Below are 14,837 nucleotides of genomic sequence, written 5' to 3' on the forward strand. Positions count from 1 at the left end.
AAAAAAAAAAAGTACGAATCTGACTCAAATTATTCTGAAAAATAGAGGTAGAGGGAATACTACCAAACTCATTCTAGGAGGCCAATGTTATCCTGATATGAAAACCAGACAAAGACACATACATGAAAACCAAAGACGGATCAAAAAAAGAAAACTACAGGTGATTATCCCTGATGAACCTTGATGCAAAAATCTTCAACAAAATACTAGCAAAGAGAATTCAACAACACATTCAAAAGATCATTCATCATGACAAAGTGGAATATATCCCAGGGATGCAAGGATGGCTCAATATACATTAATCAATAATTGTGTTATGTCATGTCAACAGAATAAAGGACAAAAACCATATGATCAAGGAAGTGTTCCAAGATGGCTGGATAGGAACAGCTCTGGTCTGCAGCTCCCAGCATGATCGATGCAGAAGATGGGTGATTTCTGCATTTCCAATGGAGGTACCTGGTTCATCTCACTGGGACTGGTTGGACAGTGGGCACAGCTGACAGAGGGCAAGCTGAAGCAGGGCAGGGTGTCGCCTCACTTGGGAAGTGCAATGGGTCAGGGGATTTCCCTTTCCTAGCCAAGGGAAGCTGTGACAGACTACCTGGAAAAATGAGACACTCCCACCCAAATACTGTGCTTTTCCCAAGGTCTTAGCAACTGGCAGACAAGGAGATTCTCTCCCGTGCCTGACTCAGTGGGTCCCATGCCCACAGAGCCTTGCTCACTGCTAGCGCAGCAGTCTGAGATTGAACTGCGAGGCTGCAGCCTGGCAGAGAGAGGGAGAGGCGTCCACCATTTCTGAGGCTTGAGTAGGTAAACCAAATGGCCGGGAAGTTCAAACTGGGTGCATCCCACCGCAGCTCAGCAAGGGCTACTGCCTCTAGACTCCACCTCTGTGAGCAGGGAATAGCTAAACAAAGGCAGCAGACAACTTCTGCAGACTTAAACGTCTCTGTCTGACAGCTCTGAAGAGAGCAGTGGTTCTCACAGCATAGCGTTTGAGCTCTGAGAATGGACAGACTGCCTCCCTTGAGTGGGTCCCTGACCCCCGTGTAGCCTAACTGGGAGACAACTCCTAGTAGGGGCCAACAGGCACCTCATATAGGTGGCTGCCCCTTTGGGACTAAGCTTCCAGAGGAAGGATCAGGCAGCAGTATTTGCTGTTCTGCAGCCTCTGCTGGTGATACCCAGGCAAACGGGGTCTGGAGTGGACCACTAGCAAACTCCAACAGACCTGTAGCTGAGGGTCCTGACTGTTAGAAGGAAAGCTAACAAACAGAAAGGAATAGAATCAACATCAACAAAAAGGACATCCACACCAAAACCCCACCTGTAGGTCACCATCATCAAAAAGCAAAGGTAGATAAAACCACAGAGATGGGGAGAAACCAGAAAAGAAAAGCTGAAAATTCTAAAAACCAGAGTGCATCTCTCCCCCAAAGTATCACAGCCCCTTGCCAGCAACAGAACAAAGTTGGGAGGACAATGACTTTGATGAATTGACAGAAGTAGGGCTTCAGAAGGCTGGTAATAACAAACTTCTCTGAGCTAAAGGAGGATGTTCAAACCCATTGCAAGGAAGCTAAAAACCTTGAAAAAAGGTTAGACAAATGGCTAACTAGAATAAACAGTGTAGAGATGACCTTAAATGACCTGATAGAACTGAAAACTATGGCACGAGAACTTCATGACACATGCACAAGCTTCAATAGCCAATTTGATCAAGTAGAAGAAAAGGTACCAGTGATTGAAGATCAAATTAATGAAATAAAATGAGGAAACAAGGTTAGAGAAAAAAAGAGTAAAAAGAAACTAACAAAGCCTCCAAGAAATATGGGACTATGTGAAAAGACCAAATCTACGTTTGATTGGTATATCTGAAAAGTGATGGGGAGAACGGAACCAAGTTGGAAAACACTCTGCAGGATATTATCCAGGAGAGCTTCCCCAACCTAGCAAGGCAGGCCAACATTCAAATTCAGGAAATACAGAGAACACCACAAAGATACTCCTCGAGAAGAGCAACCCCTAGACACATAATTTTCAGATTCACCAGGGTTGAAATGAAGGAAAAACTGTTAAGGGCAGTGAGAGAGAAAGGTCGAGTTACGCACAAAGGGAAGCCCATCAGACTAACAGTGGACCTCTTGGCAGAAACCCTATAAGCCAGAAGAAAATGGGGGCCAATATTCAACATTGTTAAAGAAAATAATTTTCAACCTAGAATTTCATATCCAGTCAAACTAAGCTTCATAAGTGAAGGAGAAATAAAACCCTTTACAGACAATCAAATGCTGAGAAATTTTGTCACCACCAGGCCTGCATTACAAGAACTCCTGAAGGAAGCACTAAACTTGGAAAGGAACAACCAGTACCAGCCACTGCAAAAACATGCAAAATTGTAAAGACCATCGATGTTATGAAGAAACTGCATCAATTAATGGGCAAAATAACCAGCGAACATCATAATTACTGGATCAAATTCACACATAACAATATTAAACTAAAATGTAAATGGGCTAAATGCCCCCAATTAAAAGACACAGCCTGGCAAATTGGATAAAGAGTCAAAACCCATCAGTGTGCTATATTCAGGAGACCCATCTCACATGCAAAGACACACATAGGCTCAAAATAAAGGAATGGAGGAAGATCTACCAAACAAATGGAAAGCAAAAAATAAAAAATAAAAAAAAAGCAGGGATTACAATCCTAGTCTCTGATAAAACAGACTTTAAACCAACAAAGATCTAAAGAGACAGAGAATACCATTACATAATGGTAAAGGGATCAATTCAACAAGAAGAGCTAACTATACTAAATCATATGCATCCAATACAGGAGCACCCAGATTCATAAGGCAAGTCCTTAGGGACATACTAAGAGACTTAAAGACTCCCACACAATAATAATGGGAGACTTTAACACCCCACTGTCAATATCAGACAGATCAACGAGATAGAAGGTTAACAAGGATATCCAGGACTTGAACTCAGCTCTGCACCAAGTAGACCTAATAGACATCTACAGAACTCTCCACCAAATCAGCAGAATATATATTCTAATCAGCACCGCATGGCACTTATTCTAAAATTGACCACATAATTGGTAGTAAAGCACTCCTCAGCAAATGTAAAAGAACAGAAATTGCAACAAACTGTCTCTCAGACAACAGTGCAATCAAATTAGAACTCATGATTGAGAAACTCACTCAAAACTGTGTAACTACATGGAAACTGAATAACGTGCTCCTGAATGACTACTAGGTAGATAACGAAATGAAGGCAGAAGTAAAGATGTTCTTTGAAACAAATGAGAACAAAGACACAATGTACCAGAATCTCTGGGACACATTTAAAGCAGTGTGTAGAGGGAAATTTATAGCACTAATGCCCACAAGAGAAAGCAGGAAAGATCGAAAATCGACACCCTAACATCACAATTAAAAGAACTAGAGAAGCAAGAGCAAATACATTCAAAACCTAGCAGACGGCAAGAGATAACTAAGATCAGAAGAGAACTGAAAGAGATAGAGACACAAAAAAACCCTTCAAAAAATCAATGAATCAAGAGCTGTTTTTTTTTTTTGTGAAGATCAACAAAATTGATAGACTGCTAGCAAGACTAATAAAGAAGAAAAGAGAGAAGAATCAAATAGATGCAATAAAAAATGATAAAGGAGACATCATCAGTGATCCCACAGAAATACAAACTACCATCAGAGAGTACTACAAACACCTCCATGCAAATAAACTAGAAAATCTAGAAGAAATGAATAAATTCCTGGACACATACACCCTCCCAGGACTAAACCAGGAAGAAGTTGATTCTCTGACTAGACTAATAACGGGCTCTGAAATTGAGGCAATAGTTAACAGCCTACCCACCAAAAAAAATCCAGGACCAGATGGATTCAAAGCTGAATTCTACCAGAGGTACAAAGAGGAACTGGTACCATTCCTTCTGAAACTATTCCAGTCAAGGGAAAAACAGGGAATCCTCCCTAATTCATTTTATGAGGCCAACATCATCCTGATACCAAAGCCTGGCAGAGATAAAACAAGAAAAGAGAATTTTAGACCAATATCCCTGATGAACATCAATGCGAAAATCCTCAATAAAATATTGGCAAACCAAATCCTGCAGCACATCAAAAAGCTTATCCACCACAATCAAGTGGGCTTCATCCCTGGGATGCTAGGCTGGTTCAACACATGCAAATCAATAAATGTAATCCATCACATAAACAGAACCAAAGACAAAAACCACTATTATCTCAATAGATGCAGAAACAGCCTTCAACAAAATTCAAAGCCCTTCTTGCTAAAAACTCTCAATAAACTAGGTATAGACGGAATGTATCTTAAAATAATAAGAGCTATTTATGACAAACCCACAGTCAATATCATACTGAATGGGCAAAATCTGGAAGCATTCCCTTTGAAAACTGGCACAAGACAAGGATGCCCTCTCTCACCACTCCTATTCAACATAGTGTTGGAAGTTCTGGCTAGGGCAATCAGGCAAGAGGAAGAAATAAAAGGTATTCAATTAGAAAATGAGGAAGTCAAATTGTCCCTGTTTGCAGATGGAATGATTGTATATTTAGAAAACTCCCTCATCTCAGCCCCAAACCTCCTTAAGCTGATAAGCAACTTCAGCAAAGTCTCAGGATACAAAATCAATATGCAAAAATCACAAGCATTCCTATATATCAAGAACAGACAAACAGAGAGCCAAATCATGAGTGAACTCCCATTCACAATTGCTTCAAAGAGAATAAAATACCTAGGAATCCAACTTACACGGGATGTGAAGGACCTCTTCAAGGAGAACTACAAACCACTGCTCAATGAAATAAAAGAGGACACAAACAAATGGAGGAATATTCCATGCTCATGGATAGGAAGAATCAATATCATGAAAATGGCCATACTGCCCAAGGTAATTTATGGATTCAATCCCATCCCCATCAAGCTACCACTGACTTTCTTCACAGAACTGGAAAAAACTACTTTAAAGTTCACATGGAACCAAAAAAGAGCCCTCTTTGCCAAGACAGTCCTAAGCAAAAAGAACAAAGCTGGAGGCAACACACTACCTGACTTCAAACTAGACTACAAGGCTACAGTAACCAAAACAGCATGGTACTGGTACCAAAACAGATGTATAGACCAATGGAACAGAACAGAGGCCTCAGAAATAACACCACACATCTACAACCATCTGATCTTTGACAAACCTGACAAAAACAAGCAATGGAGAAAGGATTCCCTATTTAATAAATGGTGCTGGGAAAACTGGCTAGCCATATGTAGAAAGCTGAAACTGGATCTCTTCCTTACACCTTATACAAAAATTAATTCGAGATAGGTTAAAGACTTAACTGTTAGACCTAAAACCATACAAACCCTAGAAGAAAACCTAGGCAATACCATTCAAGACATAGGCATGGGCAAGGACTTCATGACTGAAACAGCAAAAGCAATGACAACAAAAGCCAAAATAGACAAATGGGATCTAATTAAACTAAAGAGCTTCTGCACAGCAAAAGAAACTACCATCACAGTGAACAGGCAACCTACAGAATGGGAGAAAATTTTTGTAATCTACCCACCTGACAAAGAACTAATATCCAGAATCTACAAAGAACTCAAACAAATTTATAAGAAAAAAACAACCCCATCAAAATTGGGCAAAGGATGTGAACAGACACTTCTCAAAAGACATGTATGCAGCCAACAGACACATGAAAAAATGCTCATCATCACTGGTCATCAGATAAATGCAAATCAAAACCACAATGAGATACCATCTCATGCCAGGTAAATGACAATCATTAAAAAGTCAGGAAACAATAGATGCTGGAGAGGATGTGGAGAAATAGGAATGCTTTTGCACTGCTGGTGGGAGTGGAAATTAGTTCAACCATTGTGGAAGACAGTGTGGCGATTCCTCAAGGATCTAGAACTAGAATTACCATTTGACCCAGCAATCCCATTACTGGGTATATACCCTAAAGATTATAAATCTTGCTACTATAAAGACACATGCACATGTATGTTTATTGTGGCACTATTCACAATAGCAAAGACTTGGAACCAGCCCAAATGTCCCTCAATAATAGACTGGATTAAGAAAATGTGGCACATATATACCATGGAATGCTATGCAGCCTTAAGAAAAGATGAGTTCATGTCTTTTGCAGGGACATGGATGAAGCTGGAAACTATCATTCTCAGCAAACTATCACAAGAACAGAAAACGAAACACTGCATGGTTCTCACTCATAGGTGGGAATTAAACAATGAGATCACTTGGACATAGGGTGGATAACATCACACACTAGGGCCTTTTTGGGGGTGGGGCACTGGGGGAGGGATAGCGTTAGAAAAAAACCTAATGTAAATGAAAAGTTGATGGTTGCAGCAAATCAACATTTCATGTGTATACCTATGTATCAAACCTGCACGTTGTGCACATGTACCCTAGAACTTAAAGTATAATGATAAACAAACAAACAAAATTTGATCATTTCAGTTGATGCCAAAAAGCATTTGATGAAATTAAACATTGCTTCATGATAAAACTCAATAAACTGGGTATAGAAAGAATATAGTGCAACATAATAAGAGCCATATATGATGCACCTACAGCTATTATCACACTGAATGGAAAAAAACTGAAAGCATTTCCTGTAAGACTGGAAAAATCACAAGGATGTTCACTTTACCACTGTTCTTCAACATAGTACTGGAAGTCCTGGCTAGAGCATCAGACAAGAGAAAGAAATAAAGGGAATCCTAAAAAGTCAAAGTATCTGTGTTTGTAGATGATATGATCTTATATTTGGAAAAATCTAAAGACTCTACTAATAAACCATTAGAACTAATAAACAAATTCAGTAAATTTGCAGTATACAAAATTAACATAAGAAAATCAGTAGCATGTTTATATGCCAACAGCAATCTGTAAGAGAAATCCAGAAAGTAATCCAATTTACAGTGGCTAAAAATAAGATTAAATATTTAGGAATTAACTAAAGAAGTGAATCTAAAGAAACTAAAGAAGAAGATCTCTACTAGGAAAACTGTAAGGCATTGATGAAAGAAATTGCAGAGGACACCTAAAAAAAGTGAAAGATATTTCATATTCATGGATTGGAAGAATCAATATTGTTAAAATGTCCATCTCACGTAAAGCAATCTGCAGATTCAATGCAATCCATATCAAAATACCAATGACATTCTTCACAGAAATAGAAAAAACAATCCTAAAATATATATGGAAACATAAAAGACTCAAAATAGCCAAATCTATCCTGAGCAAATAGAACAAAACTGGAGGAATCACATTACCTGACTTCAAATTATACAACAGTTATAGTAACCAAAATAGCATAGTACTGGTGTGAAGACCGACACATGAACAAGTGGATAGGGATACAGAACATGGAAACAAATCCATATGTCTACAATGAACTCTTCAGCAAAGCTGCCAAGCATATACATTGGGAATGGGACAGTCTCTTCAATAAATGGTGCTGGGAAAACTGGATGTTCATATGTGGAAGATTGAAACTGGACACCTACCTCTTGCTATATGCCAAAATCAAATCAAAATGGATTAAAGACTTGAATCTAAGACATCAAACCATGAAACTATCCACCAAATCATAGGCAACAAAAGCAAAAATGGACAAACTGGCTCACATCAAGTTAAAAATCTTGTGTACAGTAAAGGAAACAATCTGCCAAGTGAAGAGGCAACCCACAGAATGAGAGAAAATATTTGCAAACTATCCATCTGACAAGAGATTAATAATCAGAATATATAAGGAGCTAAAACAACTCAATAGGAAAAATTATAATAATCAGATTGAAAAATGGGCAAGAGATCTGAAAGGACATTTCTCAAAAGAAGACATACAAGTGACTAACATTTTATGAAAAGGTGCTCAACATTGTTGATCATCAAAGAAATGCAAATCAAAATCTCAGTGAGGTATTACCCCACTCCAGTTAACGTGGCTTTTATCCAAAACACAAACAATAAAAAATGCTGGTGAGGATGTGGAGAAAACGGAACCCTCATACACTTTTGGTGGGAATGTAAATTAGTACAAACACTATGGAGAACAGTCTGGAGGGTCCTCAAAAACTAAACATAGAGCTACCATATGATCCAGCAATCCCACTGCTAGGTATATACCCAAAAGAAGGAAAATCAGTATATCAAAGAGATATCTGCACTCCCATGTTTATTGCAGCACTATTCACAATAGCCAAGTTTGGAACCAAACTAAGTGTCCGTGAACAGATGAATGGATAAAGAAAATGTGGTATATATACAAAATGTAGCAGGCTGAATACAACAATATATAAAAAGAATAATAAATTATGACCAAGCAGGGTTTATCCCAAGTATGTACTTTTTGTTTATCATTCAAATATCAATCATGTATTTCATTATACTAATGAACTACAAAAGAAAAACCATATAATCATCTCAATATTGCAGAAGAAGTATTTGAAAAAATTTAACATCCATTCCTGATAAAAATTCTCAGTAAACCAGAAATAGAGGGAACCTTTTGAATTATAAAAAGCATCTGCAAAAAATTCACAGCTAATATCAGATTAACTGAATTATGAAAATTGGAATGATTTCTAAGATCAGGCACAAGACAAGAATGTCTGCTCTCACCACTTCTATTCAACACTGTACTGGAAATTCTAGACAGTTTGATAACACAAGAAAAATAAATAAGAAGCATCCAAATGGAAAGAAAAAGGTAAAACTATATTTATTAAAATGACGACAGAAGACCGGTGATTTCTGCGTTTTCAACTGAGGTACTGGGGTCATCTCGCTAGGGAGTGCCGGACAATCGGTGCTGGTCAGCTGCTGCAGCCTGACCAGCGTGAGCTGAAGCAGGGCGAGGCATCGCCTCACCTGGAAGCACAAGGGGGAAAGGAATCCCTTTTTCCTAGCCAGGGGAACTGAGACACACAACACCTGGAAAATCGGGTAACTCCACCCCAATACTGCGCTTAAAGGAAACAGGCACACCAGGAGAATATATCCCACACCTGGCGGGAGGGTCCCACGCCCACGGAGCCTCCCTCACTGCTAACACAGCCGTCTGCGGCGATCTATCCGCAAGGCAGCAGCGAGGCTGGGGGAGGGGCGCCCGCCATTGCTGAGGCTTAAGTAGGTAAACAAAGCCGCTGGGAAGCTCCAACTGGGTGGAGCTCACAGCAGCTCAAGGAAGCCTGCCTGTCTCTGTAGACTCTACCTCTGCGGACAGCCGCAGCCCATTAGGGGAAAGAGCGGGGGCGGTGCAGACGTGAACGACTCTGTCTGACAGCTTTGGGGAGAGCCGTGGATCTCCTAACGCGGAGGTTGAGATCCGAGAACGGACAGACTGCCTGCTCAGGTGGGTCCCTGACCCCTGAGTAGCCTAGCTGGGAGACATCCCCACTAGGGGCAGTCTGACACCCCACACCCCACAGGGTGGCGTCACCCCTGAGAGGAAACTTCCAAAGAAAGAATCAGACAGGTACACTCGCTGTTCAGCAATATTCTATCTTCGGCAACCTCTGCTGATACCCAGGCAAACAGGGTCTGGAGTGGACCTCAAGCAATCTCCAACAGACCAACAGACAGTCCTTCTGACTGTCAGACGGAAAACTATCAAACAGGAAGGACACCTATACCAAAACCCCATCGTACGTCACCATCATCAAAGTCCAGAGACAGATAAAACCACAAAGGGGAAGAAGCAGGGCAGAAAAGCTGGAAATTCAAAAAATAAGAGCGCATCTCCCCCTGCAAAGGAGCGCAGCCCATCGCCAGCAACGGATCAAAGCTGGTCAGAGAATGACTTTGACGAGATGAGAGAAGAAGGCTTCAGTCCATCAAACCTCTCAGAGCTAAAGGAGGAATTACGTACCCAGCGCAAAGAAACTAAAAATCTTGAAAAAAAAGTGGAAGAATTGACAGCTAGATTAATTAATGCAGAGAAGATCATAAAGGAATGACAGAGATGAAAACCATGACACGAGAAATACGTGACAAATGCACAAGCTTCAGTAACCGACTCGATCAACTGGAAGAAAGAGTATCAGCGATTGAGGATCAAATGAATGAAATGAAGCGAGAAGAGAAACCAAAAGAAAAAAGAAGAAAAAGAAATGAACAAAGCCTGCAAGAAGTATGGGATTATGTAAAAAGACCAAATCTACGTCTGATTGGGGTGCCTGAAAGTGAGGGGGAAAATGGAACCAAGTTGGAAAACACTCTTCAGGATATCATCCAGGAGAACTTCCCCACCTAGTAGGGCAGGCCAACATTCAAATTCAGGAAATACAGAGAACGCCACAAAGATACTCCTCCAGAAGAGCAACTCCAAGACACATAATTGCCAGATTCACCAAAGTTGAAATGAAGGAAAAAATCTTAGGGCAGCCAGAGAGAAAGGTCAGGTTACCCACAAAGGGAAGCCCATCAGAATAACAGCAGACCTCTCGGCAGAAACTCTACAAGCCAGAAGAGAGTGGGGGCCAATATTCAACGTTCTTAAAGAAAAGAATTTTCAACCCAGAATTTCATATCCAGCCAAACTAAGCTTCATCAGTGAAGGAGAAATAAAATCCTTTACAGATAAGCAAATGCTTAGAGATTTTGTCACCACCAGGCCTGCCTTACAAGAGACCCTGAAGGAAGCCCTAAACATGGAAAGGAACAAGCGGTACCAGCCATTGCAAAAACATGCCAAAATGTAAAGACCATCGAGGCTAGGAAGAAACTGCATCAACTAACGAGCAAAATAACCAGTTAATATCATAATGACAGGATCAAGTTCACACATAACAATATAACCTTAAATGTCAATGGACTAAATTCTCCAATTAAAAGACACAGACTGGCAAACTGGATCAGAGTCAAGACCCATCAGTCTGCTGTATTCAGGAGACCCATCTCACATGCAGAGACATACATAGGCTCAAAATAAAGGATGGAGGAAGATCTACCAAGCAAATGGAGAACAAAAAAAGCAGGGGTTGCAATCCTAGTCTCTGATAAAACAGACTTTAAACCATCAAAGATCAAAAGAGACAAAGAAGGCCATTACATCATGGTAAAGGGATCAATTCAACAGGAAGAGCTAAACTCCTAAATATATATGCACCCAATACAGGAGCACCCAGATTCATAAAGCAAGTCCTTAGAGACCTACAAAGAGACTTAGACTCCCATACAATAATAATGGGAGACTTCAACACTCCACTGTCAACATTAGACAGATCAACGAGACAGAAAGTTAACAAGGATATCCAGGAATTGAACTCATCTCTGCACCAAGCGGATCTAATAGACATCTATAGAAAACTCCCACCCCAAATCAACAGAATATACATTCTTCTCAGCACCACATCGCACTTATTCCAAAATTGACCACATAATTGGAAGTAAAGCACTCCTCAGCAAATGTACAAGAACAGAAATTATAACAAACTGTCTCTCAGACCACAGTGCAACCAAACTAGAACTCAGGACTAAGAAACTCAATCCAAACCGCTCAACTACATGGAAACTGAACAACCTGCTCCTGAATGACTACTGGGTACATAACGAAATGAAAGCAGAAATAAAGATGTTCTTTGAAACCAATGAGAACAAAGATACAACATACCAGAATCTCTGGGACACATTTAAAGCAGTGTGTAGAGGGAAATTTATAGCACTAAATGCCCACAAGAGAAAGCAGGAGAGATCTAAAATTGACACTCTAACATCACAATTAAAAGAACTAGAGAGGCAAGAGCAAACACATTCAAAAGCTAGCAGAAGGCAAGAAATAACTAAGATCAGAGCAGAACTGAAGGAGATAGAGACACAAAAAACCCTCCAAAAAATCAATGAATCCAGGAGTTGGTTTTTTGAAAAGATCAACAAAATTGACAGACTGCTAGCTAGACTAATAAAGAAGAAAAGAGAGAGGAATCAAATAGACGCAATAAAAAATGATAAAGGGGATATCACCACCGACCCCACAGAAATAAACTACCATCAGAGAATACTAAACACCTCTACGCAAATCAACTAGAAAATCTAGAAGAAATGGATAATTTCCTGGACACTTACACTCTCCCAAGACTAAACCAGGAAGAAGTTGAATCCCTGAATAGACCAATAGCAGGCTCTGAAATTGAGGCAACAATAATAGCCTACCCACCAAAAAAGTCCAGGACCAGATGGATTCACAGCTGAATTCTACCAGAGGTACAAGGTGAGCTGGTACCATTCCTTCTGAAACTATTTCAATCAATAGAAAAGAGGGAATCCTCCCTAACTCTTTTTATGAGGCCAACATCATCCTGATACCAAAGCCTGGCAGAGACACAACAAAAAGAGAGAACTTTAGACCAATATCCCTGATGAACATCGATGCAAAAATCCTCAAAAATACTGGCAAACCGGATTCAGCAACACATCAAAAAGCTTATCCACCATGATGAAGTGGGCTTCATCCCTGGGATGCAAGGCTGGTTCAACATTCGCAAATCAATAAATGTAATCCAGCATATAAACAGAACCAAAGACAAGAACCACATGATTATCTCAATAGATGCAGAAAAGGCTTTTGACAAAATTCAACAGCCCTTTATGCTAAAAACGCTCAATAAATTTGGTATTGATGGAACGTACCTCAAAATAATAAGAGCTATTTATGACAAACCCACAGCCAATATCATACTGAATGGCAAAAACTGGAAAAATTCCCTTTGAAAACTGGCACAAGACAGGGATGCCCTCTCTCACCACTCCTATTCAACATAGTGTTGGAAGTTCTGGCTAGGGCAATCGGGCAAGAGAAAGAAATCAAGGGTATCCAGTTAGGAAAAGAAGAAGTCAAATTGTCCCTGTTTGCAGATGACATGATTGTATATTTAGAAAACCCCATTGTCTCAGCCCAAAATCTGCTTAAGCTGATAAGCAACTTCAGCAAAGTCTCAGGATACAAAATTAATGTGCAAAAATCACAAGCATTCTTATACACCAGTAACAGACAAGCAGAGAGCCAAATCAGGAATCAACTTCCATTCACAATTGCTTCAAAGAGAATAAAATACCTAGGAATCCAGCTTACAAGGGATGTCAAGGACCTCTTCAAGGAGAACTACAAACCACTGCTCAGTGAAATCAAAGAGGACACAAACAAATGGAAGAACATACCATGCTCATGGATAGGAAGAATCAATATCGTGAAAATGGCCATACTGCCCAAGGTGATTTATAGATTCAATGCCATCCCATCAAGCTACCAATGACTTTCTTCACAGAATTGGAAAAAACGGCTTTAAAGTTCATATGGAACCCAAAAAGAGCCCGCATTGCCAAGACAATCCTAAGTCAAAAGGACAAAGCTGGAGGCGTCACGCTACCTGACTTCAAACTATACTACAAGGCTACAGTAACCAAAACAGCATGGTACTGGTACCACAACAGAGATATAGACCAATGGAACAGAACAGAGTCCTCAGAAATAATACCACACATCTACAGCCATCTGATCTTTGACAAACCTGAGAGAAACAAGAAATGGGGAAGGATTCCCTATTTAATAAATGGTGCTGGGAAAATTGGCTAGCCATAAGTAGAAAGCTGAAACTGGATCCTTTCCTTACCCCTTATACGAAAATTAATTCAAGATGGATTAGAGACTTAAATGTTAGACCTAATACCATAAAAACCCTAGAAGAAAATCTAGGTAGTACCATTCAGGACATAGGCATGGGCAAGGACTTCATGTCTAAAACACCAAAAGCAATGGCAGCAAAAGCCAAAATTGACACATGGGATCTAATTAAACTAAAGAGCTTTTGCACAGCCAAAGAAACTACCATCAGAGTGAACAGGCAACCTACAGAATGGGAAAAATTTTTGCAACCTACTCATCTGACAAAGGGCTAATATCCAGAATCTACCAGAACTCAAACAATATACAAGAAAAAAGCAAACAACCCCATCAAAAAGTGGGGAAAGGATATGAACAGACATTTCTCAAAAGAAGACATCCATACAGCCAACAGACACATGAAAAAATGCTCATCATCACTCGCCATCAGAGAAATGCAAATCAAAACCACAATGAGATACCATCTCACACCAGTTAGAATGGCAATCATTAAGAAGTCAGGAAACAACAGGTGTTGGAGAGGATGTGGAGAAATAGGAACACTTTTACACTGTTGGTGGGATTGTAAACTAGTTCAACCATTATGGAAAACAGTATGGCGATTCCTCAAGGATCTAGAACTAGATGTACCATATGACCCAGCCATCCCACTACTGGGTATATACCCAAAGGATTATAAATTACTCTACTACAAAGACACATGCACACGTTTGTTTATTGCGGCACTATTCACAATAGCAAAGACTTGGAATCAACCCAAATGTCCATCTGTGACAGACTGGATTAAGAAAATGTGGCACATATACACCATGGAATACTATGCAGCCATCAAAAAGGATGAGTTTGCGTCCTTTGTAGGGACATGGATGCAGCTGGAAACCATCATTCTTAGCAAACTATCACAAGAAGAGAAACCAAACACCGCATGTTCTCACTCATAGGTGGGAACTGAACAATGAGATCACTTGGACTCGGGAAGGGGAACATCACACACTGGGGCTATCATGGGGAGGGGGGAGGAGGGAGGATTGCATTGGGGAGTTATACATGATATAAACGTCATGCACATGTACCCTAGAACTTAAAGTATAATAAAAAAAAAAAAAAGTTTCTGACAAAGATGTGTGCT

The sequence above is a fragment of the Trachypithecus francoisi genome, unplaced genomic scaffold (genome assembly GCF_009764315.1).
Source record: "Trachypithecus francoisi isolate TF-2019V2 unplaced genomic scaffold, Tfra_2.0 Lachesis_group0, whole genome shotgun sequence".
Taxonomy (NCBI): domain Eukaryota; kingdom Metazoa; phylum Chordata; class Mammalia; order Primates; family Cercopithecidae; genus Trachypithecus; species Trachypithecus francoisi.